The sequence below is a fragment of the Berghia stephanieae genome, chromosome 1 (assembly GCF_034508935.2).
Source record: "Berghia stephanieae isolate SIO BIC M18660-M18661 chromosome 1, UCSD_Bste_1.3, whole genome shotgun sequence".
NCBI lineage: Eukaryota > Metazoa > Mollusca > Gastropoda > Nudibranchia > Aeolidiidae > Berghia > Berghia stephanieae.
Window position 1 is genome coordinate 55,582,423 of NC_088360.1, and position 25,000 is coordinate 55,607,422.

The 25,000-nt window shown below is 36.4% G+C and overlaps 1 long non-coding RNA gene across 1 annotated transcript in view; it reads right to left on the reverse strand.

Annotated features, from left to right (window-relative positions):
- Positions 1-11,012: 11,012 nt before the first annotated feature.
- LOC144964289 (uncharacterized) overlaps positions 11,013-25,000 on the reverse strand; it is a 373,762-nt gene continuing 359,774 nt past the window's right edge. The window contains exons 2-3 of the long non-coding RNA XR_013643798.1: positions 12,124-12,255; positions 11,013-11,774 (exon numbers count right to left, since the gene is read on the reverse strand). This is a non-coding gene — a long non-coding RNA (uncharacterized LOC144964289). The remainder of the gene's footprint in view (positions 11,775-12,123; positions 12,256-25,000) is intronic.

Sequence of the window (25,000 nt, forward strand, 5' to 3'; positions counted from 1 at the left end):
AATAATCACCAGAACATGAGGTTGAGATTGATGTGCATTTATTACATGTTTAATTCATATGAATTGTTTGGCATTGAACCGGCGTGTACATATATGCGGGTCTGACATCTGAACTTAATTTCGGCTTAGTTGAACATTGCTGTAATGGACAATATTTTGCGTTATTTTTTTTAGATTCCGGTAAAAACTAGCCTCAGACCTGCAAATATGTGCAAGTCGCATTGAGAAAATAATTTAAAATGCATGTCATTGACAAACATCGGATGCACTGTAAATGTTTTTGTTTTTTTTAATGCATTCTAGTGAATATTATCATGTTTTTTTTTTATTGTTACATGTTTTGAACTGTTCTTACCCATGCGATGCGCCTTTGATTTTATATCTTTTTAAAAGAGGGTGGGGGGGGGGGGGAGGGGGGTCGGGGGGTTAAAAATAGTCTTTTATTTGTATCTATTTTACTTTGTATCTACTCAAACTAAGTGTATTGATGGTATGCTCTTAGAATCTACATCTGTTCCCTATTTGAACCAATTCCCCTTTGTCTTACGTTTTCTTGGGTGCGGTTATTGTAAATCTAGAATATTTTGACTATTCCATTTGCTTCTTTTTTACTAGCGCTAATATGACCTAAATGCGCAAGCGCCGTAAAACCCTCGAAAATATAAAAATATAAATATATAAAATAAAATGTATCTTTTGTAGATTTTAGAGAAAATAATAATCACCAAAACAAAAGATTGAGATTGATGTGCATTTATTACATGTTTAATTCATTTGAATTGTTTGGCGTTGAGCCGGCGTGTACATATATACAGGTCTGACATCCGAACTTAATTTTAGGCTTAGGTGAACATTACTGTAATGGACAATATTTTGCGTCGTTTTTTGAGATTTCGATTAAAACAAGAGCCCATAATAAATTTGGTTATCAGACCTGCGAATATGTGCACGTCGCATTGAACAAATAAATAAAAATTCAAGCCATTGACGAAACAACTTATGTACATGAATGAGTTTTTATTAATGCGTTTTAGTGAATATCATCATTGTTTTACCTATGATATACGCCTTGATTTTATCTTAAGGAGGGGGGGGGGGGGGAATAACCTGTGTGTATCATTTTTTCATCCCATAGTGGGTTTTGCCGACCCAGAAGTTTATATAAATATGATGATGATTTATAACATTTACTCTTTTTTATCTGGCTTCTTTTATTTTGTCGGTACTTGACTGACCATCCATCATGCCATTGTTGTATCTTGTGTATTTATCTTCTGTATTGATTTTTGTTCCCCCTTTTATTTCAATATTTAAAAAACAACAAACAAAAAACAAATTCTGTCTTACAATAATAGTAAAAATAGTCTTTTATAAAATTTACCCATTGATTTTAAAAATATGATTTCAAATGCTTCGCATTCTAAGTCCCTCGTCAAATAAGACACGATGTGATGCTTAAATTCATAGTTCTATTAAACCGCAACGCTCATTCATACAATCATACACAAATAAGGGATAGACAAAAGTTAAGTGTGTATAGATGTTTTCTATGCAACTACGTTATATATAAAATCTCTAAGGAGATGCATACTAACATTTCCAGTCAACATTTCTCATTATAATTTATCATCTTATCTTCAGTTTATTCATTTCATTCCAGACCATATTTTAACCATTATTACTTTGTTACATTTATGATCCTCACATGTCCACATAATATACACAGAAATTCCAAAAGATAAGGCTGAAATTGATGTGCATTTATTACATGTTTAATTCATCTGAATTGTTTGGCATTGAGCCGACGTGTACATATATACAGGTCTGGCATCGTTGTAATGGACAATATTTTGCGTCATTTTTTGAGTTTCCGATTAAAATAAAGCCTATAAAATATTTTGTTATCAGACCTGCAAATGATACACGTCGCATTCAAAGTGCATATCATTGACTTACATCCGATACTCTTTAATTTAAAAAAAATGCATTTCAGTGAATGTAATACCATGTATATGATCTATATCATTTTTTGTTTTGTTACATATTTTGAAATTTTTGTACCCATCCTATGAGCCTTTGATTTTATATTTTAGAAAGGGGGGGGGGGGGGGGGGTTAAAACATTTAAATTGTATCTATAGTAGTTTTTAGAAAAAATAATAATCACCAAGACATAAGGTTGATTGAGATTGATGTGCATTTATTAAATGTTTATATCATTTGAATTGTTTGGCATTGAGCCGACGTTTACATGTATGCAGGTCTGACAACCCGACTTAATTATGGGCCTAGCTGAACATTGCTGTAATGGACAATATTTTGCGTCATTTTTTGAGATCCCAATTATAACGAGCCTATAATAAATTGGATTATCAGACCTGCAAATATGTTCACGTCCCATTGAGAAAATAATTCAAAATACGTGTCTGCCTAAACACTTTAATGTATTTTTTTATTAATGCATTTTAGTGATGTTATTAATCATGTTATTATTGTTATATAATATATTGAAATTGTTTTTACCCATGCTATGTGCAGTTGATTTTAATTAATGGGGGGGGGGGGGGGGGGGGGGGGGGTTAAAAAGAGACTTGTCTGTTGTCATCTCATAGTGGCTATTTCCCTTCCCAGTCGTTTGTAATATGATATGATATATATAGTTAAACTTACTTTCGTCTATTAGCCATGATTGAAACCTTTGAATTCATTTTTTTCTCAGTTTGTTGTACAAGTGTTTTCGTAGATCAGTGTATGTTTGTGTGTGTATATATGTGTGAGTGTGTGTGTGTGTGTGTGTGTGTGTGTGCGCACGCGCACGCGTGTGTGTTTCTTTGTGTGGGTGGGTGGATTTTCACTCTCACTGTTCATTGTTATTGTTATTATTTTTATTATGATAATTATAATGATGGTGGTAGTGATGGTGATGATGGTAGTGACGGTAACGGTGGTAATAGCGATAATAATAATAAAAAAATAATTTAAAAAAAATTATTATTGTTTTTGTTGTTATTATTGTTTTGGTTATTATTATTATTGTTAATGTTGTTATTATTAGTATTATTATTGGTGGTAATAGTGGTGGTGCTAGTAGTAGTGCTGGGTGGGGTTCCTGCCTCCCATAGTGGGCAGGGAGGTACATACGGTGTCTTCTATCCCCCTATATCTGTTTTCCAACTAGCTGTCTGTCTTTGTCTTGGAATGAGATTACTTGGTTTTGTCCTGGCCCTGGCCGGATACCTTGACTGGGAGAGAAACAGTCAAATGCATAGTTATTGTTTTGGGAGATGATATTTTTTTCCTTGTAAATCATCTCTCTGTTATGCATTGTATTATGTTTTCTTTATAGTATATACGATTTGTAAAACATTTGAGTGTATTCCTCTTAGTGGGGACCTGTGCTTTTGTCTGGATGAGACTTTTAGGTAATCTCAAACTAAGTGCCTTGATAGTGTGCTCTTGGAATCTACATCTGTTTCCTATTTGAACCAATTCCCTTTTGTCTTCTCTTTTCTTGGCCACTTTAATTGTATTTCTATAACTTTTTACTATCTTATTTTCTTCCTTTTTACTGGCGCTGATATGACCTAAATGTGTTGCAAGTGCCGTAAAACCCTTAAAAAATTAAAAAAAACAAAAATATTATCATTATTATTATTATTATCATTATTATTATTATCATTATCATTATTATTATTATCATCATCATTATTACTATTATCATTATTACTATCATTGTTTGCCTTGCTTTATTATTGATTTTACTTAGTTGATTTGTTGATGAAAATATATTCATGTATGCGTTGTATTGGCAATTGCCTAAAATAAACTTTTGAAAAATTTACTATTTGAGGGGTTTTTCTCCATGCTTGTCTGGGTGGGGTTCCTGACCTCCCATGGTGGTTAAGTAGGTACTTACTGCGTCTTCTATCCCCCTATATCTGTTTTCCAAATTGCTTTCTGTCTTTGTCTTGAAATGAGATTACTTGGTTTTGTCCTGGTCCTGGTCAGATGCCCTGGCTGAGAGGGAAACGGTCGAATGTATTGGGAGATGATAATTTTTTAATTGTAAATCATCTCTCTGTTATGCACTGTATTATGCTTTCTTTATATTATATATGATTTGTAAAACATTTTAGTGTGTTCCTCTTAGCGGGGACCTGTGCTTTGATGAGACTTTTAGTGATCTCATACTAAATTCATTGATAGTGTGCTCTTGAAATCTAAATCTGTTCCCTATTTGAACCAACTCTCCTTTGTCTGCCTTATTCTTGGATGCTTTAATTGTAATTCTAGAACTTTTTACTATACCATTTTCTTCCTTTTTACTGGCGCTGATATGACCTTAATGTGTTGCAAGCGCCGTAAAACCCTTAAAAACAAACATAAAAAGTTTTTCTTCCCTTTTCTTGGATGCTTTATTGTAATTCTGGAACTTTTTACTATCCCATTTTCTTCCTTTTTACTGGCGCTGATATGACCTGAATACTGGGTGGGGTTCCTACCTCCCATAGTGGGCAGGGAGGTACTTATTGTGTCTTCTATCCCCCTATATCTGTTTTCCAACTTGCATTCTGTCTGTGTCTTGGAATGATATTGCTTGGTTTTGTACTGACCCTGGTCGGGGTCCTGGCTGGGAGGGAAACAGTCAAATGCATAGTTATTGTTTTGGGAGATGATATTTTTTTCCTTGTAAATCATCTCTCTGTTATGTATTATTATATTTGTTATAATTTATAATGTAAGCATTTGAGTGTATTCCTCTTAGTGGGAGCCGTGCTTGTGTCCAGATGAGACTTATTGATGATCTCAAACTAAGTACATTGATGGTATGCTCTTGGAATCTACATCTGATCCCTATTTGTTCCCAGTTCCCCTTTGTCTTACTTTTTCTTGGATGCTTTAATTGTAAATCTAGAACTTTTTACTATCCCATTTTCTTCCTTTTTACTGGCGCTGATATAACCTAAATGTGTTGCAAGCGCCGTAAAACCCTTAAAAACAAAAACAAAACATGACCTGAATATGTTGCAAGCGGGGTAAAACCCTTAAAAAAACACACAAAAAAACAACAACATTGTCCTGACCACATGCCCTGGCTGAAAGGGAAAAACTACTATTACGACTATTACATCTACTACTACTGGGTGGGGTTCCTGACCTCCCATAGTGGGCAGGGAGGTACTGTCTTTGACTTGAAATGAGATTACTTGGTTTTGTCCTGGCCCTGGCCTGAGTCCTAGCTGGGAGGGAAACAGTCAAATGCATAGTTATTGTTTTGGGAAATGATGTTTTTTTCCTTGTAGATCATCTCTCTGTTATCATTATGTTTGTTATTTTTAATGTATAATGTAAGCATTTGAGTGTATTCCTCTTTGTTGGATTTTGTGCTTGTGTCCGGATGAGACTTATAGGTGATCTCAAACTAAGTACATTGATGGTTTGCTTGGAATCTGCATCTGATCCCTATTTGTTCCCCGTTCCTCTTTGTCTTCCTTTCTCTTGGGTGCTTTAATTGGAATTCTAGAACTTTTTACTATCCCATTTTCTTCCTTTTTACTGGCGCTGATATAACCTAAATGTGTTGCAAGCGACGTAAAACCCTTAAAAAAACTAAAAAAAACTAACATCTACAACTACTACTACTACATCTACACTTACTACTACTACTACTACTACTACTACTACTACTACTACTACTACTACTACTACTACTACTACTACTACTGCTACTACTGGGTGGGGATCCTGACGTCCCATAGTGGGCAGGGAGGTACATGCTGTGTCTTCTATCCCCCATACCCGCTTTCCAATTGTTTCCTGTCATTATCTTGGAATGAGATTTCATAGTTTTGTCCTGATCCTTGCCGGAGTTCCTTGGCTGGGAGGGAAACAGTCGAATGTATAGTTAGAGTTTTGGGAGATGATATTTTTTTCCTTGTAAATCATCTCTCTGTTATGCATTTTATTATGTTTAGTTTACATATTAAATTATTTGATTTGTAAACATGTGAGTGTATTCCTCTTGGTTGGGACCTGTGCTTGTGTCTGGATGAGACTTTTAGGTGATCTCAAACTAAGTACTTTGATAGTGTGCTCTTGGAATCTACATCTGTTTCCTATTTGAACCAATTCCCCTTTGTCCCGCCTTTTCTTTTGTGCTTTAATTGTAATTCTATAACTTTTTTACTATCCCATTTTCTTCCTTTTTAGCGCTGATATGACCTTAATGTGTTGCAAGCGCCGTAAAACCCTTAAAAACAAAAACAAACAAACCCTTAAAATAACAAAACAAAACATACTACTATCACCACCACTACCACTACCACCACTACTACCAGTGCTACTACCACCACTACTACTCTGGGTGGGGTTCCCTACCTCCACAGTGGGCAGGGAGGTACTTACCGTGTCTTCTATCCCCTTATATCTGTTTTCCAACATGTTTTCTGTCTTTGTCTTGGTATGGGATTGCTTGGTTTTGTCCCAACCCTGACCGGAGTCCTTGGCTGGGAGGGAAACAGTCAAATGCATAGTTATTGTTTTGGGAGATGATATTTGTTTTCCTTGTAAATCATCTCTCTGTTATGTATTATTATATTTGTTATTTTTAATGTATAATGAAACGTAAGCATTTAGCGGGTGGTTGGATGGGAGCATCACCCTTGAATCATATACCTATGATGTTCGCATGGGTGTACGATCCGATAGTGATGTCGTTTCTGCTTCTCTTTACTAGCCTATCCTGCTTCTTTGGTTTGTGATTGTATTTTTGACAGGGGATATTTTTTTTCTGTAAATCTTCTGCCTGTTTGTTCTTGGTTATTTATAATTTAGCTTATGATATCTTTAGGTTATGATTTTGATTTACATTTGTACTATTTTTGTTGGATTGCTTGTTTTTTTGTTTCAGTGGTCTCTCATATAACCTCAATTGTGTTGGAAGAGACTTAAAGCAACAAACAAACAAAAAAAACGTAAGCATTTGAGTGTATTCCTCTTTGTTGGATCTTGTGCTTGTGTCTGGGTGAAACTAATAGGTGATATCAGACTAAGTACATTGATGGTATGCTCTTGGAATCTACATCTGATCCCTATTTGTTCCCAATTCACCTTTCTCTTACTCTCTCTTGGATGCTTTAATTGTAATTCTAGAACTTCCGACTATCCCATTGTCCTCCTTTTTACTGGCGCTGATATGACCTTAATGTGTTGCAAGCGCCGTAAAACCCTTAAAAACAAAACAAAACCACTACCACTACTAATACTGAAAGGGAAACAGTCAAATAGGGAGATGATATTTTTTTTCCTTGTAAATCATCTCTCTGTTATGCACGATATTATATTTTCTTTATATTATATATGATTTGTAAAACATTTGAGTGTGTTCCTCTTAGTGGGGACCTGTGCTTGTATCAGGGTGAGACTTGGGAGATTTAAGTACTTTGATAGTGTGCTCTTGTAATCTACACCTGTTTCTTATTTGAACTAATTCCCCTTTGTCTTACCTTTTCTTGGCTGCTTTAATTGTAATTCTAGAACTTTTTACTATCCCATTTACTGGCGCTGATATGATTTTAATATGTTGCAAGTGCCGTAAAACCATTATAAACAAACAAACAATGGAATGTATAGTTATAGTTTGGGGAGATATTTTTTTCCTTGTAAATCATCTCACTGTTATGTACAGTTTTGTATTGTTTGGGGGGGGGGGGGGGTTGTCTTGTTTTTTTGTTTTTTGGCATGATTTGTAAACATTTGAGTGCGTTTCTCTTAGTGGGATCCTTGCTTGTGTCTGGATGAGACTCATGTGATCTCAAACTAAGTACATGTAGGTATTTTCTGGGAATCTACATCTGTTCCCTGTTTGAACCAATTCCACTTTGTCTTACTTTTTCTTTGGGTGCTTTGATCGTAAATCTAGAATATTTTGACTATTCCGTTTTCTTCCTTTTACTGGCGCTTGTATAGCCTAAATGTATCGCAAGCGCCGTAAACAGTTAAAAAGAAACAAAACAAAAAAACAACTTATAGTGTGCTCTTGGAATATACTTCTGTTCACTATTTGAACCAATTCCCCGTTGTCTTATTGTTGTTTGCTTTCAAAACTTTTGACTATCCCATTTTCTTCCTTTTTACTGGCGCTGAAATGACCTAACTCTTGATCATTCTTCTATGTCTTAACTTCCTTTTTGTGGTTTTGACGTGGAAAAAGCCGACTTGTGAATGTTTGGTGCCACACCTCTGGCATTTAGGCATATATAACAGATCGTATGTTGTGGCAATATTATACCATCTGCAACTTATTATCCTGGGAGATTTGCCTGGATGTTATTTTGAGATGAGATGGACATTTTCCTGTGTATTATGCGGGATCACTCATCGCTATTTAAGATGGACTGAGTACTTTTATGCCTTAAAGGGCCAAAGATAATCCTGGTTTGGGATCACATGTGATTTTGAAACGGCTGCTGTTATTCATCTTATATTTTTGTGTTTTTCCACATTGTAATTAATACAAATAAATGTTAATATTCCGTGAGAATCAGGAAAAAGCATTAGTCTAATATATTAGATCGGCTATGTGGTCTAGTAGTAATAGAAGTATGACACTCACTTTCGGGTCGGAAGATCCTAGGTTCGAGCCTCGCTCGGCACATAGTTGAGTCCTTGGAAAAGGCTCTTTACTCACATTCTATCACCGTACTCGGGTATAAAATGAGTACCAGGCCGTTAACAGCGTTGTCTTTGTCCGAAAAACAGGCGTCATGTCTCGTCCTTCATGTTAAGTGCTGTTGGCCAGGGGGCCCTTGTATAGCGCGCTGAGCTCGTTTAGTGGATATTGCGCTATATAAAAAAGTTCAATTTGTCTACAATTTGGTCCCGATCTAATACGAGCATTCATTCTATCTCGCTCTAATATTCCTTTTGTTTAAGACAGTGGTATTCACTTTACTATCAGCAGTCGCCAACTTACAATTTTAATTACAGGATAGACTCTGGGTGGGGTTCCTGGCCTCCCATAGTGGGCAGGGTGGCACTTACTGTCTTCTGTCCCCTTATATCTGTTTGTCAATTTGCTTTATCTTTAGGTTGGAGTGAGATTACTTGGTTTTGCACGGACCCTGGTCATAGTGCTTGTCTGGGAGGGAAACAGTGAAATGCACAGTTATTGTTTTGGGAGGTGATATTTTTTCCCTTGTAAATCATCTCTCTGTTATGTATTATTATATTTATTTTGAATGTATATTGTAAGCATATGAGTTTAGTCCTCTTAGTTGGATCTATATGATCTCAAACTCAAGTACATTGATAGTGTCCTCTTGGAATCTACATCTGTTCCTTATTTAATTTGAACTATTCCCTTATTTTTTTACTTAGTTCAAGTCCTATTAACTGTACATCTAGAATCTCTTCACTATCCAATTTTCTTCCTTTTTACTGGCGCTGATATGATCTAAATGTGTTGCAATCGTTGTAAAACTCTTAAAAACAAACAGGATAGTCTGCTCTGCCTGGCACTGTTTCATAAGCAAAATAAATCTTCAGCGCTTTCCATGCTCCAGAGGGAAAGGGACAAATTCCCGAAGTGGGTGAAGTCAAATTGTCTTCTGTCCCCCTATACCAGTTTTCCTTTCTATATTGCTCTGTCATTGTTCTGTATTGAGATTGCTCAGTTTTTTCCAGGTCCTGGCAGGGATCCTTAGCCGAGAGAAAAGCAGTCAAATGTATACTTCATTTTACTGAGAGGTGTTTTTCCCCATGTATATTATTACTTTTATAATTTTACTTGGTGGGATCTTTTGAAACTCCCATGTTGGGCAGGATATTAGCGCTGTATCTTCTATCGCCTTATAATATTTGTTTCCTGAATTGCTCTGTCTTTGTCTCGGAATGGGAATACTTAGTTTTGTCTTGGCCCTTGCCGGGGGTCTTGGCTAAGAGGGATACGGTCAAATATAGGATTTTTGGGAGATATTTTTCCTTGTAAATCATCTCCGTTATGAGCTGTTATATTTTTTGGTTTTAATATTATGATTGTAAACATTTGAGTGTATTTCTCTCGGTGGGATCCTGTGCTTGTGTCTGGATGAGACTTTCATGTGATCTCATATGAACACTGATAGTTTTGTTAGAATCTACTTCTGTTCCCTATATAAAACAGCCTTCTACCTGGGCGGGGTTCCTGGCCTCTATCGTGAGCAGGGAGGCACTTACTGTCTTCTATCCCCCTATATCAGTTTTCCAATTTGCTTTCTGTTTTTGTCTTGGAAAGAGATTAGGTTTTGTCCTGGCACTGGCCTGATTCCTTGGCTGGGAGGGAAAGGGTCAAATGTATAGTAATTGTTTTGAGAGATTATATATTTTTCCTTGTAAATCAGCTCTGTTATTCATTGTTAATTTTTTAATGGTTTGTAAACATTCGAGTGTATTCCTCCTGGTGAGATCTGGATGACAGTTTTAGGTGATCTCAAACTAAGTGCACTGAAAAGTATGCTCTTGGAATTTACATTTGTTCCCTATATAGAACTATTTCCCTTTGACTTACTTTTCTCTTGTGGTTTCAATTTCAACTCTATAATTTTTTGACTGGCGCTGAAATGACCTAAATGTGACACAAGCGCCGTAAAGCCCTTAACAACAACAATCTTCTTTATCTTACTTTTTCTCCTGTTCCATCAATTGTAAAACGATTTTTACTATCCCAGTTTTCTTCTTTTTGATTGGCGCTGAAATGATCTTAATCTGTCGCAAGAGCCTTAAAAGCCTTAAAAACAACACCAAAAAAAAAAAAAAACAAAAACAAAAAAGAAAACCAAACTTTTGATTATGTCGTGTATAATCTGTACGCATATGAGTGTATACTTCATAACCGGATCCTTTGCATGTGCCTGAATAAGACTTTTAGGTAATGTCAGAATAGGCAAATCAAGAAAGAAAAATGCATGAAAAAAAATACCAAAAATCAGTCTACCTCGATTGGGGATCGAACCTCAGACCTTCTGATTACCAATCAGACGTGCTATCATTACACCACAAAGGCTCTCGATAGTTGGGACAATTTTAATATGTACCTAGATATTCTTCACAAGGGTACGCGAAGAATATAGAAGAATATATGTATTAAAATTGTCCCAACTACCGGGAGCATAAGTGGTGTAATGATAGCACATCTGACTGGTAATCAGAAGGTCTGAGGTTCGATCCCCCGTCGAGGAAGACTGATTTTTTGGGATGGCTTTTTGGGGTTTTTTCTTTCTTGCTTTGTCTGGCATATTTCATACGCATTTATTCAGATCTTTATCTTACACCGGTGCCTACTCCCTAGTGAGTTAATTTGATAGATTTATCCTTACCTACGTGTCCATCCAGCAATGGTTTGGAAGATGGATCTGTCAGATTCTGATAGAATACACTTTGCAGTTGACAAGCATTCTATCCAAGGGGTAGCTAGCAATTATTGTTGCCGTTCTTTAATCAATACAGAAACGTTATACAACGCCGACTCCCTGCCTCTGAAGGATTACTCCAACTACCCTTAATGGTTATCATGTGCAGCCTGCATCTTGGTGAATGTGGAAAAAGTACCAAATGATGAAATGGTCTTTGTGTACGTCGAAATGTATGTTCTCGTGAGTGTGAGTGTGTGCGTGTTTTTTCTGTGTCTGATAGTATATTATGAAATAATGCACTGTAGATTGGATGCGCTAATTAAGAGGCAACTACGAGACGGGCAAGAATAACCTTGTATTAGACTTGTTTTGCTGGGTGGGGCTCCTACCTCTCATAGTGCGGGTGGTTGGATGGGAGCATCACCCTTGAATCATATACCTATGATGTTCGCATGGGTGTACGATCCGATAGTGATGTCGTTTCTTCTTCTCTTTACTAGCCTATCCTGCTTCTTTGGTTTGTGATTGTATTTTTGACAGGGGATATTTTTTTTCCTGTAAATCCTCTGCCTGTTTGTTCTTGGTTATTTATAATTTAGCTTATGATATCTTTAGGTTATGATTTTGATTGACATTTGTACTATTTTTGTTAGATTGCTTGTTTTTTTTGTTTCAGCGGTCTCTCATATAACCTCAATTGTGTTGGAAGAGACCTAAAGCAACAACAAACAAACCTACCTCTCATAGTTGGCAGGGAGGCACTCACTGTATCTTCTATCCCTCTGTATCTGTTCCAATATGCTTTCTGTTTTTGTCTTGTGAATGATAATTTTTGGTTTTGACCTGGTCCTGGCCGGATACCCTGGCTGAGAGGGAAACAGTAAAATTTAAAGTTAGTTTTGGGAGATGATATTTTTATCCTTGTAAATCGTCTTTATTATGCACTGTATTATGTTTTGTTTACGTATTACGAGTATATATGATTTTTAAACATTTGAGTGTATTCCTCTTAGTGGGGACCTGTGTTTGTGTATGGGTGAGACTTTTGTTAGTCAATAAATTGAACTGAGTCTCCAAAGATACTTTTAAACACTTTATTTACAGGCAAGATTGTTTACAAATAAAACATGATGCTTCTTCTTTGACAGTCACCAAAAAAAATCCCAACCTTCTCTCCGTAGTAATCGTTCTCTAGATTACTTCCGTTCAAAATACACAATGTCCCAACCTCTCTCCGTAGTAATCGTTCGCTAGATTACTTCCGTTCAAAATACACAACATGCTCCCCACCTTGGATAATGATGAATAACATGAAATATCCAACTGTCAAAATAATATCAAACCGCAAAACCGTACTACAAACATAATTTCAATGGTGGAGTAGAGAAGAGACATTTAAAAGCATAGCATAGAATTTTGAACATAATTTGGCTGTTAACAGGGAGCCAATGCAAAGACATAAAAATCGCTCTTTCACCCCACAACCAGTCACCATTCTAGCAGCTCTATTTTCCACTTTCTGAAGCTGTCTAATTATATATTTTGGTGACGATTGTAACAGAGCGTTACAGTAATCTATTCGGTTAAGTACAAATGATGTCATTAATGTTTTAACAGTCTCAGTATCCGAAAGATGTCTAATTTTATAAATTTTATGGAGATGAAGGTGACAAATCTGAGCAACTTTACTAACATGAGCGTCCATACACAATCGTGAATCTAAATATGCACCTAAATTCCTGACATTTCCACCAATTACAATCTTAATTTGACTACCAGCAATGCTCAATGAATCTATTTATGTTCTTTTCCGGTTATTTCCATAAAAACTTATTATTGCCGTTTTATCCTTATTTAACTTTAATTTATTTAAAACCATCCAATCATTTATGTCTTTCACGCACGCTTCCACTCGAGATACAATGTCCACTCTCGTATCGTTAGTAACAGGGAAATAAATATGAGTATCGTCGGCATACAAGTGAAAATTCATTTTGTTTGCCTTGACTCCTTTGTCGTTCACTTACAAAACGTCTTGCGGGTGGTTGGATGGGAGCATCACCCTTGAATCATATACCTATGATGTTCGCATGGGTGTACGATCCGATAGTGATGTCGTTTCTTCTTCTCTTTACTAGCCTATCCTGCTTCTTTGGTTTGTGATTGTATTTTTGACAGGGGATATTTTTTTCCTGTAAATCCTCTGCCTGTTTGTTCTTGGTTATTTATAATTTAGCTTATGATATCTTTAGGTTATGATTTTGATTGACATTTGTACTATTTTGTTAGATTGCTTGTTTTTTTTGTTTCAGCGGTCTCTCATATAACCTCAATTGTGTTGGAAGAGACCTAAAGCAACAAACAAACAAAAAAAACAAAACGTCTTTTTTTTATTTTGAGTAGAATTTGTTTCGTACATCGATGAATTTAGATGGCCCTAAAATTAGTCACAGCCATTGGGTCCATGGAGCAGAATTTATCCCGCTTTCTTTAGCGCTAAGAAGACAGCTGTAATTTTTGCTTCCCTGTGAATGGAAGTTAGTCTATCGCAAAGTACTCTCGGCCAGAGCTAATAGAAACAACTAACGGAATCTATGCCGAGTAGACAGGGAGTAAGAAAAAAAACATCTTAACTACGACCGGGATCGATCTCAGTCCCTTTGCTTGAGAAGCGAGTGCTCTATCAACTGAGCTATCGGGACCCTTGTATAACCTTCGATCTGTAAAAGATTCCCGAACCTGAGGCTTATTTGAAGGATTTAAAGAAAAGGTTTCAAAGTTAAAACAGACGTAGACCAAAATTTATAAATTATTTTCCTTATTAAACATTTTGCAACTGTAAGGTAAAAAGGATCGGAGGTGTCTTTCACTTTCACGTTTGGTATAGACAACAATCGGTCACTTCTGTTCGACTTAGTGATCTGAAGATTTAAAGGGTGAGTTGGATTATCTAAAATATTACTAATTTTTCTTAAGCAGTATTCTGAATATAGATCTATTAAAAGACATGGATCCTGTATTAAATTTATTAGCTCTTTTAATAATCCTGTCAAAGTTAGCTTTTGCTGAGCTAAGACAATTTACCCCCCAGGCAGTAATTTAAAAAAAACATAACACTTTCTATTACAGATCTATAAAATAGCGTACAAAGTGATTTGTCAATGTTAAGTTGGGACGCTTTCCGTAAAAAGTACATTCTTTGATTAATTTTACTATTGATATAACTGGAATGTACGTCCCACCGTAATTTGTTGTCCTTGGTGACTCCTAGATATTTGTATTCTACTACCTGTTCTACTTTTTCATTTTTAATAGTAATATGGTCTTTTGTATTTTTATCTTTTCTAAAGTCTATAATTAATTCTTTGGTCTTACTAACATTCAATTCACGGTGGTTATTGTCGCACCAGGAAACAAATTTATTTATTTATTTATTATAATTTATTTAAATTTAAATTGAGCATTTATATAGCGCAATATCCACTAAACGTGCTCAAAGCGCTTTACAAGGGGTTCCTGGTCAACAGCAACATTTAACATGTAAGACGGGACATGCCGCCTGTTAGGCGATATTATAATTTTTCGGACAAAGACAACGCTGTTAACGGCCAGGTACTCATTTTACACCTGAGTACGGTGAGAGAATGTGAGTAAAGAGCCTTTTCCAAGGACTCAACTATGCACCGAGCGCGAGGCTCGAATTCAGGACCTTCCGATCCGAAATATAATCAATTAAAGCAAATCATGAACAACCACAACATTGAGATGGCAACAAAACTCCGGGTAATGAAATCATACGTGTGGTCTGTGCTTCTTTATGGCAGCGAGTGTTGGAAGATTAACAAAGAATGTGAACGTAGAATAACTGCAGCCGAAAGTTGGTTTTGTAGACCAATTCTTAGAATCTCATGGAAAGATAAAATTAAAAACGATGAGGTATTAAAAGAAATTGGAGTACGATCAACTTTGGTAAACACCATCAGAAAAAGACAGTTAAAAATTCTCGGACATATTTACATAAACAACGGAATTGAAAAGATTGTACTTACGGGTAAAGTTGCTGGGAAGGGAAGAAGATGGAGACAGAGGATATATTACATTGACAATCTGAACGGATGGATTGGGGGAGGAGGAACAGGAATCGAGCTATTGAGAAGATCTGAGGACAGATATGGATTGAGGGACATGATCGCCTATGTCTGCAACAGGCCTGGCACTTGATGATGATGACTCCTTTGAATACCTTGGTAGTCGTATCCAGTGCGATGGTGACGAGAGGGCTGATGTTGAATACAGAATGTCAATAGTACAAACAACATTCAACTCTCTATCCCATAGGTGGTCGGATCACAGCCAGGTACTCATTTTACGCCTGAGCACTGTGAGAGAATTTGAGTAAAGACCCCTTTTCCAAAGTCTCAATTATGCCCTCGTTCAGATCCGGACTCAAACCCAGTATCTTCCGATCCGAATGAGTGTCATACCACTAGTTAAAATATCCGCACAATCTTTTTTTTTTTTAATTTACTAGTTCCTTTCATTTTAACTTTAACCCCCTCCTTATCAACTACAGGAAAGTCGTCACAGTTAATAATAGATAATATCTCTATATAGTTTATGCCCAATTGTTTTTTTTTAATTGAAAAATAAAATGAAAAGTTTATAATATCAAGATGCCCTTCGAAATCGTAAAAATATTGGCATTTTAAAATGTAATAGTCATTATCATTACTCAACGACATAAATGCATGTTTTCCGAGTTTAAAAATTCATACTACAAAATGTACTAGAAAAAAATCCCAGGTTAAAAAAAAGGCAAAAACAAATACAAAAACCTCAAAAAACCCAAAGAATTAAATAAAAACACCGAAATTTTCAAAAGAGTGAATTTAGTGGGGAAAATTGGTTCTCAAACTCAATGTAACGAGAGCATGCATCAAACCTTGTACCACATTACCACCCAGGGACTGTTAAATGTCGTTTTGATATTATCCTATGTCAGCCCAAGAAATGTGTCGTGTGGCATTGCTGAAGACAACAATAGTTTTATTACTGAGCCAGGTCAATGACTAGGTAGGTAGGTAGAAAGAATTCTGGGCAAGAGATGCCAGATGGCCACGTACGCGTTCGTGGCCAAAATGGGCAACGTTGTCTAAAAAAGGAAAATATTAATTATTAATTTAATCATTTATTTCTATTCTATTGGCCACTTTTGAAGTCGAAATTGGCGGCAAGAAACTCTGGCAATCTGGCAGCCCTGGTCAAGCGTATTTTTGTGTATCTGTCATTGATCCAACAACAGTAATTAAAGGTGTAATTTGTAACCAGCATTAAAGAGATTTTTGGGGGGTTTCAATAACTCAGTTGGTTAAGTACTTACTTCAGACGCAAAGGGACCAAGATGATACCGAGGGCAGTCGAGATTTTTCCCAACCCCTTGTCCACCCAGCAGTAAATGGGTAGCTGGGTCTGTTAGATCTGGCGGAAAGTACTTTCCGATAAACTAGCATCCAATTAATAAGATTAGTCCACATCAGGTAAAAATTAAAGATTCCACACAGTGAAGAAATGGAAACATAAGACTATCCACTGAGCCGAAGCTTAATGTCAACAGGTGTCAGCCAAAAACACGGGAACCTTTTCAGAGGAAGACCGATCACAACACTCCCTGTGATCCTAAACAAAAACCTCACAACACTTGGACAAAGCATTAGTCTCATAACGGCAGGGGACCTTGAAAATCTGAGAACCCTAGCAGAGGACCGGCAATATTGGAGACACCTCACACAGGAAATACTGGAAACAGCCAAGGCGACCCGATCTTTCGGTCGAGACGCGAAAGGCATCTAAGTCAAGTCAAGTCAAGTCAATTAATAAGGTAGTAAGCAATTGCTCTTGTCCGTTTCACGATGTAGAAACCGGGAAAAACTCCGACTCCATGCGCTTTATGGCTCTTTCTGACAATGCCAAGAATAATTACAGAGGACAGATACAAAATAATTGGCTATATTGAAGCTGGCAGTAGAGTGATAGTATAGATGTGGAAAATTAATGTATTCCATGCTACTGAAAGAACTGTGTGTAATCTGCTCACTCAGTACAGATGCCATTGAATAGCTAAGGAGCTACCGAAATCTGACTGTTCTAACATTACTAACGATGGAGAGATCGACGAAATAATTTGTTTTCACGAAAATAGCCCTTTTAAAATGTGACATCAACAGTCGAAGATGTAGGAGTAAGACAAACTATTACACGTCGCCTCAAACTTGTTGGTCTAACTGCGCACAGGCCAGCCATACTTCCGTTTTTGACGGACTAACATAAATTATGTGATGTCAATGAGTGGGTAATTCGTATCTACACTTAACGATCTGTCCTTCCTAACAGCATTCCCTAAAGACGTGTGTCCAATTGGGACGGGAACGACCTACAAACACCCCGTGTATATAGGCCTTAAGTCAGAAAGTCATATGAAGAGTGATTTCCATAACTCCCTAACTCCTTTTTTCCCATTGAGTTATTGAGGATTATTTCCCGTACAATTTCTCATTCGGTCTATTATTTTATCATATTTAAACTTCAAATTCAAACAAATCATGGGAAATCCTTGAGAATTTTGATGCTTAAAATAAAGATTGCGTTTCATTATATCTCATGGATGGAAAAGCTCAAAATCGACTCAACGAGTTTTTGGAGAATCAGCCTTGATATATATATATATATATATATATATATATATATATATATATATATATAATATTATAGATATATATATATATATATATATAGATATATATATATATATATATATATATATATATATATATATATATATATATATATATATATATATATGATAATTTGAGGGAGAGATGCTCGAGAACAAAACTAGACAAATTAATTTTTCACCGTTAGTTGGAAAATTAATTCTTTAAAATGAAATAGAACAATAACATTTATTTTAACGCAGAAAACATAACATAAGAACAACCTTAACTTTCTTTTGGGCGCGACAATATATATATATATATATATATATATATATATATATATATATATATATGTGTGTGTGTGTGTGTGTGTGTGTGTGTGTGTGAGTGTCTTTTACAGCACGAAGCCGCTTTAAAAATGCAATATCCACGAAGCGTTCTCAACGCGCTTTTTACAAGGGGTCCCTGGCCAATAGAAACACTTAACAAATAGTACGAAACATGACGCCTGTTAGGCTATATTTCAATTTTTATTGGACAGAGATTACGTTGTAAATTGCCAGATAATCATTTTACACCTCAGCACGGTGAGAAATTTGTGAGTAAAGAGGCTTTTCCAAAGACCCAACTATGCGCCGAGCGAGGTTCGAACCGAGGACCTTCCGATCCGAAAGCGAGTATCATACCACAAGACCACATGACCGCTTAACCATCCAAAAATAGTATCGATAAAAAGAAAGCACATTCTTGTAAAATGAGCGTATTAACCAATCCATGCTTTTCCCACGGAGTTTAAATTCTTTGATCTTTTCACAGGCTCAGATTTCTCAAATTCCAATTGAAATCTACTTTTAGTGCGTGGATTAGATATCATTTTACACATAAACAGCTTATGATTAGAGGAGCAAATAAAAAAAAAATGAATAAACACATATTCGTATTTATATGTAACACAGGCCCAAGGATCCATCGAAGTCAATGCCCTTCATTCTTTTATTTAACCCCACTTAATGTACCCACACGTCTTACAAAGGGTCCCAAGCCAATAGCAACACTTGGCATTAGAACAGGGTTAAAACCTACCAATGCGGTGCCATTACCTTTTTACACAGGGTTACCACCTGGTAATCATTTAATCAAGAAAGAGAATGTGGGTGAACAGCATTTACCTTTACGGCTCAGTGGTACGGTCTTTGCTTCGTACCTGGAAGGTACCAAGTTTGATCACTCGCCGCTGCGCTGTGTGGCCCTGAGCAAGTCACCTCACCCTAGCTCAATTTGCGGCGCTGTACTGCGGCTGACGCCTGGGTTATTCCAGTCTTCCTGTGGAATAGACCATAGAGAAATTTTCCCTTTGGGATGAATAAAGGGGAATTTTTTTTTTTTTTTACCACGGACTTCAATTTACGTCGCTCAGAGCGGTCCTCCAAATGTTGCGTGCCCCATTTGTCTGCTGTCTTATGACAATGAGGTTATCTTGAACCCCTCTGCAATACAACCCCTAACAAGTGGCTACCGGTCCAATGGCGAGTGGGAAGCCAGTAGTTGATGGGAGAAAATTGAATTTGGGTTGATCCCGGTTACCCACAACATATAGCAACACCATATTATAATATACTCAGTCGTATTGATGACAATAATGACAGGCCAAGGTTTTGTGCGGCGTTATGGTCTTGTTGTATGACACTCGCCTTCGGGGTTGTAGGTCAATGGTTCGAGTCCGGCTCTGGGCGACACAAAGTTGAGCCCTGTAAAAACTGTTGTGACACGCAGGTGTAAAACGGAAACCCGGTCGTGGTTTCTCTGAAATAAAGCTGTATTAGCGCATTACTGGCGTCATGTTTCATTCTACGTGTTAAGTGTTGCTAAGATAAAGATCTGAAAAAGTATGTATGAAATAATGCTAGACAAAGCAAGAAAGTAAAATACAAGAAAAAAAACCCCATCCCAAAACATCTTCCACGAGAAAGACTGAATTTTTTTTTTTTTTTGACTGTGTTTTTCTTGTGTTTTTTTTTTTTGGCACTGTTTAATGCACACTTTTTCAGATTTCCATCTTACACCAGTGTCTGCTCCCTAATTTGTCACGTTAATTGCTGTTGTTGGTTGGGACCCCTTGTAAAGCGAATTAAGCACATTTAGTAGATGTCAATCCTCGCCAAATTCAGAATTAAAACAATTGATGAGTGTTAGTAAGCTTTAACCAATCGGAATATTTCCTGCCATTTAGCCCTAGGCATTTCCGGTGAACGGAATGGACTGGCAAACATTTATTAATTCTATAGCTATCTTTAGTACATGCTAAACAGACAAACAGATCAGTCTCACTGTTAGTGAGTATTTATAACAATTTTGACACACTAATGAAGGAATTGCTTCGATACAGCGGACGACATTATACGTTTTCTTTTCAATCGTCTGAGTAAAATTGTGAGTGATGCTCAGGATTTGTGTACTCCGGTGATAGGCATGTCCGTAAAGTGGCGACGAGTCATCGGGTCACGATTTTCGGTTGACAACGAAGGACAGAATAGATGTAAATTTACATTTTCGAGTAAAAATTAAAGCCACCAAAATGTTTATTCGACTAGTTTAAAATATGTACGATAAGTGATGTAATTTTAAAAGTATATGCACTGTATGTGGACTGAATAACCGAGATGCATTCTAAAATAGTTTTTTTAAAGGCATCAGTGTTAATAGCTTGCCAGGCATAGAAACAATAGGTCACGGAGAAACCATCAATTACTTCTTTTTGTATTTGAACATGAGCACGATTCACTGCTGAAATTGTCCTGATCGTAAATACAATCGTTCTTGACATGCGATGAGATTTATTTTTCTGCTGAACGAAATGCATTTTATACTAATCGAATAACGAATGTTGATTCGAGTGTAACCACATAAACCTTACACCAGCTTCTTTGAAGTTCTCAGCCCAAGACAAGGATAAAAACAACGCTTTTTTTTCAACTACCGGCCGCCCACATTTGCCGATAATTTTTATTGGAGAAAGTTGGCCAAAGCTTTTATAATATTTTGTAGCCGGCGATTTCCTCAGCTAATTTAACATAAAAGATCAGACTAGAATAGTAGACAAGAAGAACAAGGCCGCTCTTTCTGTTTTAAATTAGTGTTGCACAATCATACGCAGAGCAATACCTGTCTCAGACGGATTACTGCGACTAAGTCACCGGTGTTTACCTTAGTCACATCTTTATTCTCTCCTAAAAAAGGAAGAAAAAAAAACATTCGGAGGGCTTCGCAATTTTTTGTTACTGTAGAGGTTGCCATGATAAAAGTAGTCATTCCAGTGGTGAAAGTTAACTTAAAACTTATATAATTCTCTTGATTGACTTCTATAAAACATTGAAATAGTTTAAAACAGTCTCATTTAAGAACAGAATACAATTGTCCGGTTTTTATGACAATTTATCCCTCAATTGGATTCAATAGTCTGATGTCACGTCGCACAGCAACGGCGGCAATCGTGGTTCTAAACAAAGAAAATCATTCCTTTTTTTCTTCATGCTGGCTAGAACTTTACATATGACTTGTGATCAGAATGTATAAAAGTCAAAACAAGATCATATTTATAATGTTTTTCTCCTCTGGATACACTTTTATGCTCGTCGGAGAAATATTTCATAGGGCGTCCGTCATTGTTCCGATAGTTTAGACCCAGTTACTAAGTTACCATGCGTCATTACGAGGGCAGTGAGGTAACGACTGTTGACGAGTATTACATATACAAAACAATTTTTGGACTATGAAATGGCAATAATGGCATTCATATAGATAGAATGAAGTTGATGTCACTCGGGTTTTTGTTATTGTTTTTGCCATCCACGTGTATGAGTAATTCTCACTTAACTGTATTATCCAGAATATAAAATGTCATGGTTTGTGTGTTGGTCATCTATACTTTCGGATGGCAATGTTGTGGGCTTCTTAGCCAAACGCAGTCTATCTATTTGAACAAATACAAGGTAGATCATCATAAACACTTACATTTGAATGAATCTCACTAGTTACCGTGGTGCTGGTTTTTGTAGTCAAATGTACACATCGGCGTCAATTAAAAAAGCAACAAACTTTGATGGAAACTACGATGGTTATAATTCGTGAGTCAAATATTTCATTTTTAATAGGAACTGATAAGTATAATGTTTGATGTGTATATATGTATAAACAAGTCTTCAAGAAGAAATATCGAATAATTTTGTTGCCCCCGTACAACTCCGCAGAGTTACTATTTTGGGAGATGATATTTTTTCCCTTGTAAATCATCTCTATGTTATGTATTATGTCTAATGTTATTTTGATTGTATAATGTAAGCATTTTTAAAGTCACATTTTAGCAATTATAATTATTTAAACCTAAATAAAGAACCGCTTACACGGGCTAAAAATAATATATTTTTAAAGCGCCGAATTGTCAACAAATATTTCATGGATTGCGCCCCTTTGTTTTAATATAGCTCATATAGGCGGATTTTCATCTCCCTATTTTACACTGTTAGAGGAATTTCTCAATGTGGTTCTATATCAACATCGATTAATAGTGGTCTCAAGTTACTTTGTACCAAATTTGGTGCTTTCATCACTAATTTGCACAATTTTACCTTGATTCCCCTAGCTAAGAGCATAGTTCTCGATTACCTAATAATAATTATACGTAAAAAGGTAAATCAATGAACTAGAACATGTGTACATCATGAGGTATTAAATGTGATATACAAGGTTGGAGAGATAGATAGATAGAAAGAAAGAAAGAAAGAGAGAGAGAGAGAGAGAGAGAGAGGGGAGGGAGGGAGGGAGAGAGAGAGAGAGAGAGAGAGAGAGAGAGAGAGAGAGAGAGAGAGAGAGAGAGAGAGAGAGAGGGGGGACGTAGAAGAGGGGAGAGATAAAGAAAAGAATAATATTGTATGCAAATCGAGCACAATACACCATAACGAGAAATAATCTACAGGGGAAGGGGAGGGGGGGGGGGGGAGAAGAAAGAGGTGGAGAGAGAGAGAGAGGAAGAGAGAAAGGACGGAAAAAAGATAGATAGATAGAGAGAGAGAGAGAGCGAGAGAGAGAGAGAGAGAGAGAGAGAGAGAGAGAGAGAGAGAGAGAGATGAATGCATAGAGGAAGGAGAGAGAGAGAGAGAGATGAAAACAGAGTGAAATGGAAATTTAAGGTCTTGGAGGAAGGGGGCTGGGGGAATTGTATTATTAATAGTAATACACCTTTATTGTTCACAAAATTTAGCGGTTTACATTGCTCGAACAAATATAATAAACATTAATAGAAATGTGTGGATCTTATAACAATATGATCCTCATAGCAAATTTACTTCACAATGCACACAGACGTCTTTCCAATTTAATACAACAAATTAAGACTGATTTTCAGCTACTAAGTTACTCACTCGAACTACCCACTCCTCTTCCAATACAATTTTAAACGGTCCCAATTTCATTCACACATCATTCCTCTTTTCCACCACCCCTCTCTCTCTCTCTCTCCTCTCTCTCTCTCTCTCTCTCTCTCTCTCTCTCTCTCTCTCTCTTCTATATATATATATATAATATATATATATATAATATATTATATATCCCCCCTCTCTCTCTCTCTTAATCTGTTCAACACACACACACACTCCCTCTCTCTCTCTCTCTCTCTCCCTCTCTCTCTCTCTCTATCTATCTATCTATCTATCTATCTATCTATCTATCTATCTATCTATCTATCTATCTAACTCTCTATCTTCCTCTCTTAATCTCTTCAACACACACAAACACATACACTCTTTCTCCCTCTCCCCCCCCTCTCTCTCTCTCTCTCTCTCTCTCTCTCTCTCTCTCTCTCTCTCTCTCTCTCAGGGACGGCTGGTAATAATGGGCAGGGTGGGCAAATACCAGCCTGTTTTTTCAAGTTATAAGCTGTATTACCAGGTCCCAAATAATCTAATTTAAATAGATAATTTTAAAAGTTACTACTTAAACTTGATACTTCGTACTGAAATCAATTTGTGTGTATTTTTGATAGATTGCGAATCACCATGCACCCCTGAATGCATAAACCAGGATACGCTCCTGTTCTTTTTAATCACCCCCCCCCCCCATCCCCTTTCCCAACCACTCCACTCCGCCCACATCGTCATCTCATCGTCACGTCGCCTGACGGTGATTTTGCTGTCTGGCCTCTCTAGTTCTAGGTCGGGCTAATTCAAATGAGCCCACCTTATAAACCAGTGAGCACTAAATAGAGATTTTGGCAAACGAACTTTTTCTTATTTATTGCCTTACTTGCTCTGGTACCATTGATGTAATAACATTGGGAAGGTTCCAGTATTGAATTAAATTGATCAATTTACTAATATTATATCAAGTTAGTATTAACTTGTGTTTTTTAAATATATTTGTTTATCCATTTAAATTATTTCTTTTTTGTTCTCGTTTTCTTTAGTGCTTCTCAAAATTCATTTATTTAAAGTGTTGTCTTATTTATTTTTTTTTTTTTTTATTTTTTTTTTTTAACAAATTAATTTGTTCCTTTTTTTTTTAATTCTTAAAGTAATTACCGCTGTATTTTTATTGCCAGACTAAATATTTTTTGCCAAACAATGTATTTTCTATTGCATTCCCTCTAATAAAACACTTTTATTCAGAAGTCACGACTAAATAAATATATAAAATACAACCACCATTTTGGTTTACTCAACAATTGAATTAGTATACGAGAAATACTCTTCTGAGAAAGGAGAGAGTTGAATTCTAAGTTATAGAGGAAATAAAGACGTTTAAAGGAAGGGTGGGCAGATTCCGTACTTGCCCGTCCTGAAGCTAAAACATACATAAGATAGTTCGCGATGAAGAGGCGGGAAGCTAGGGGTTGGTTGGGTAAGGA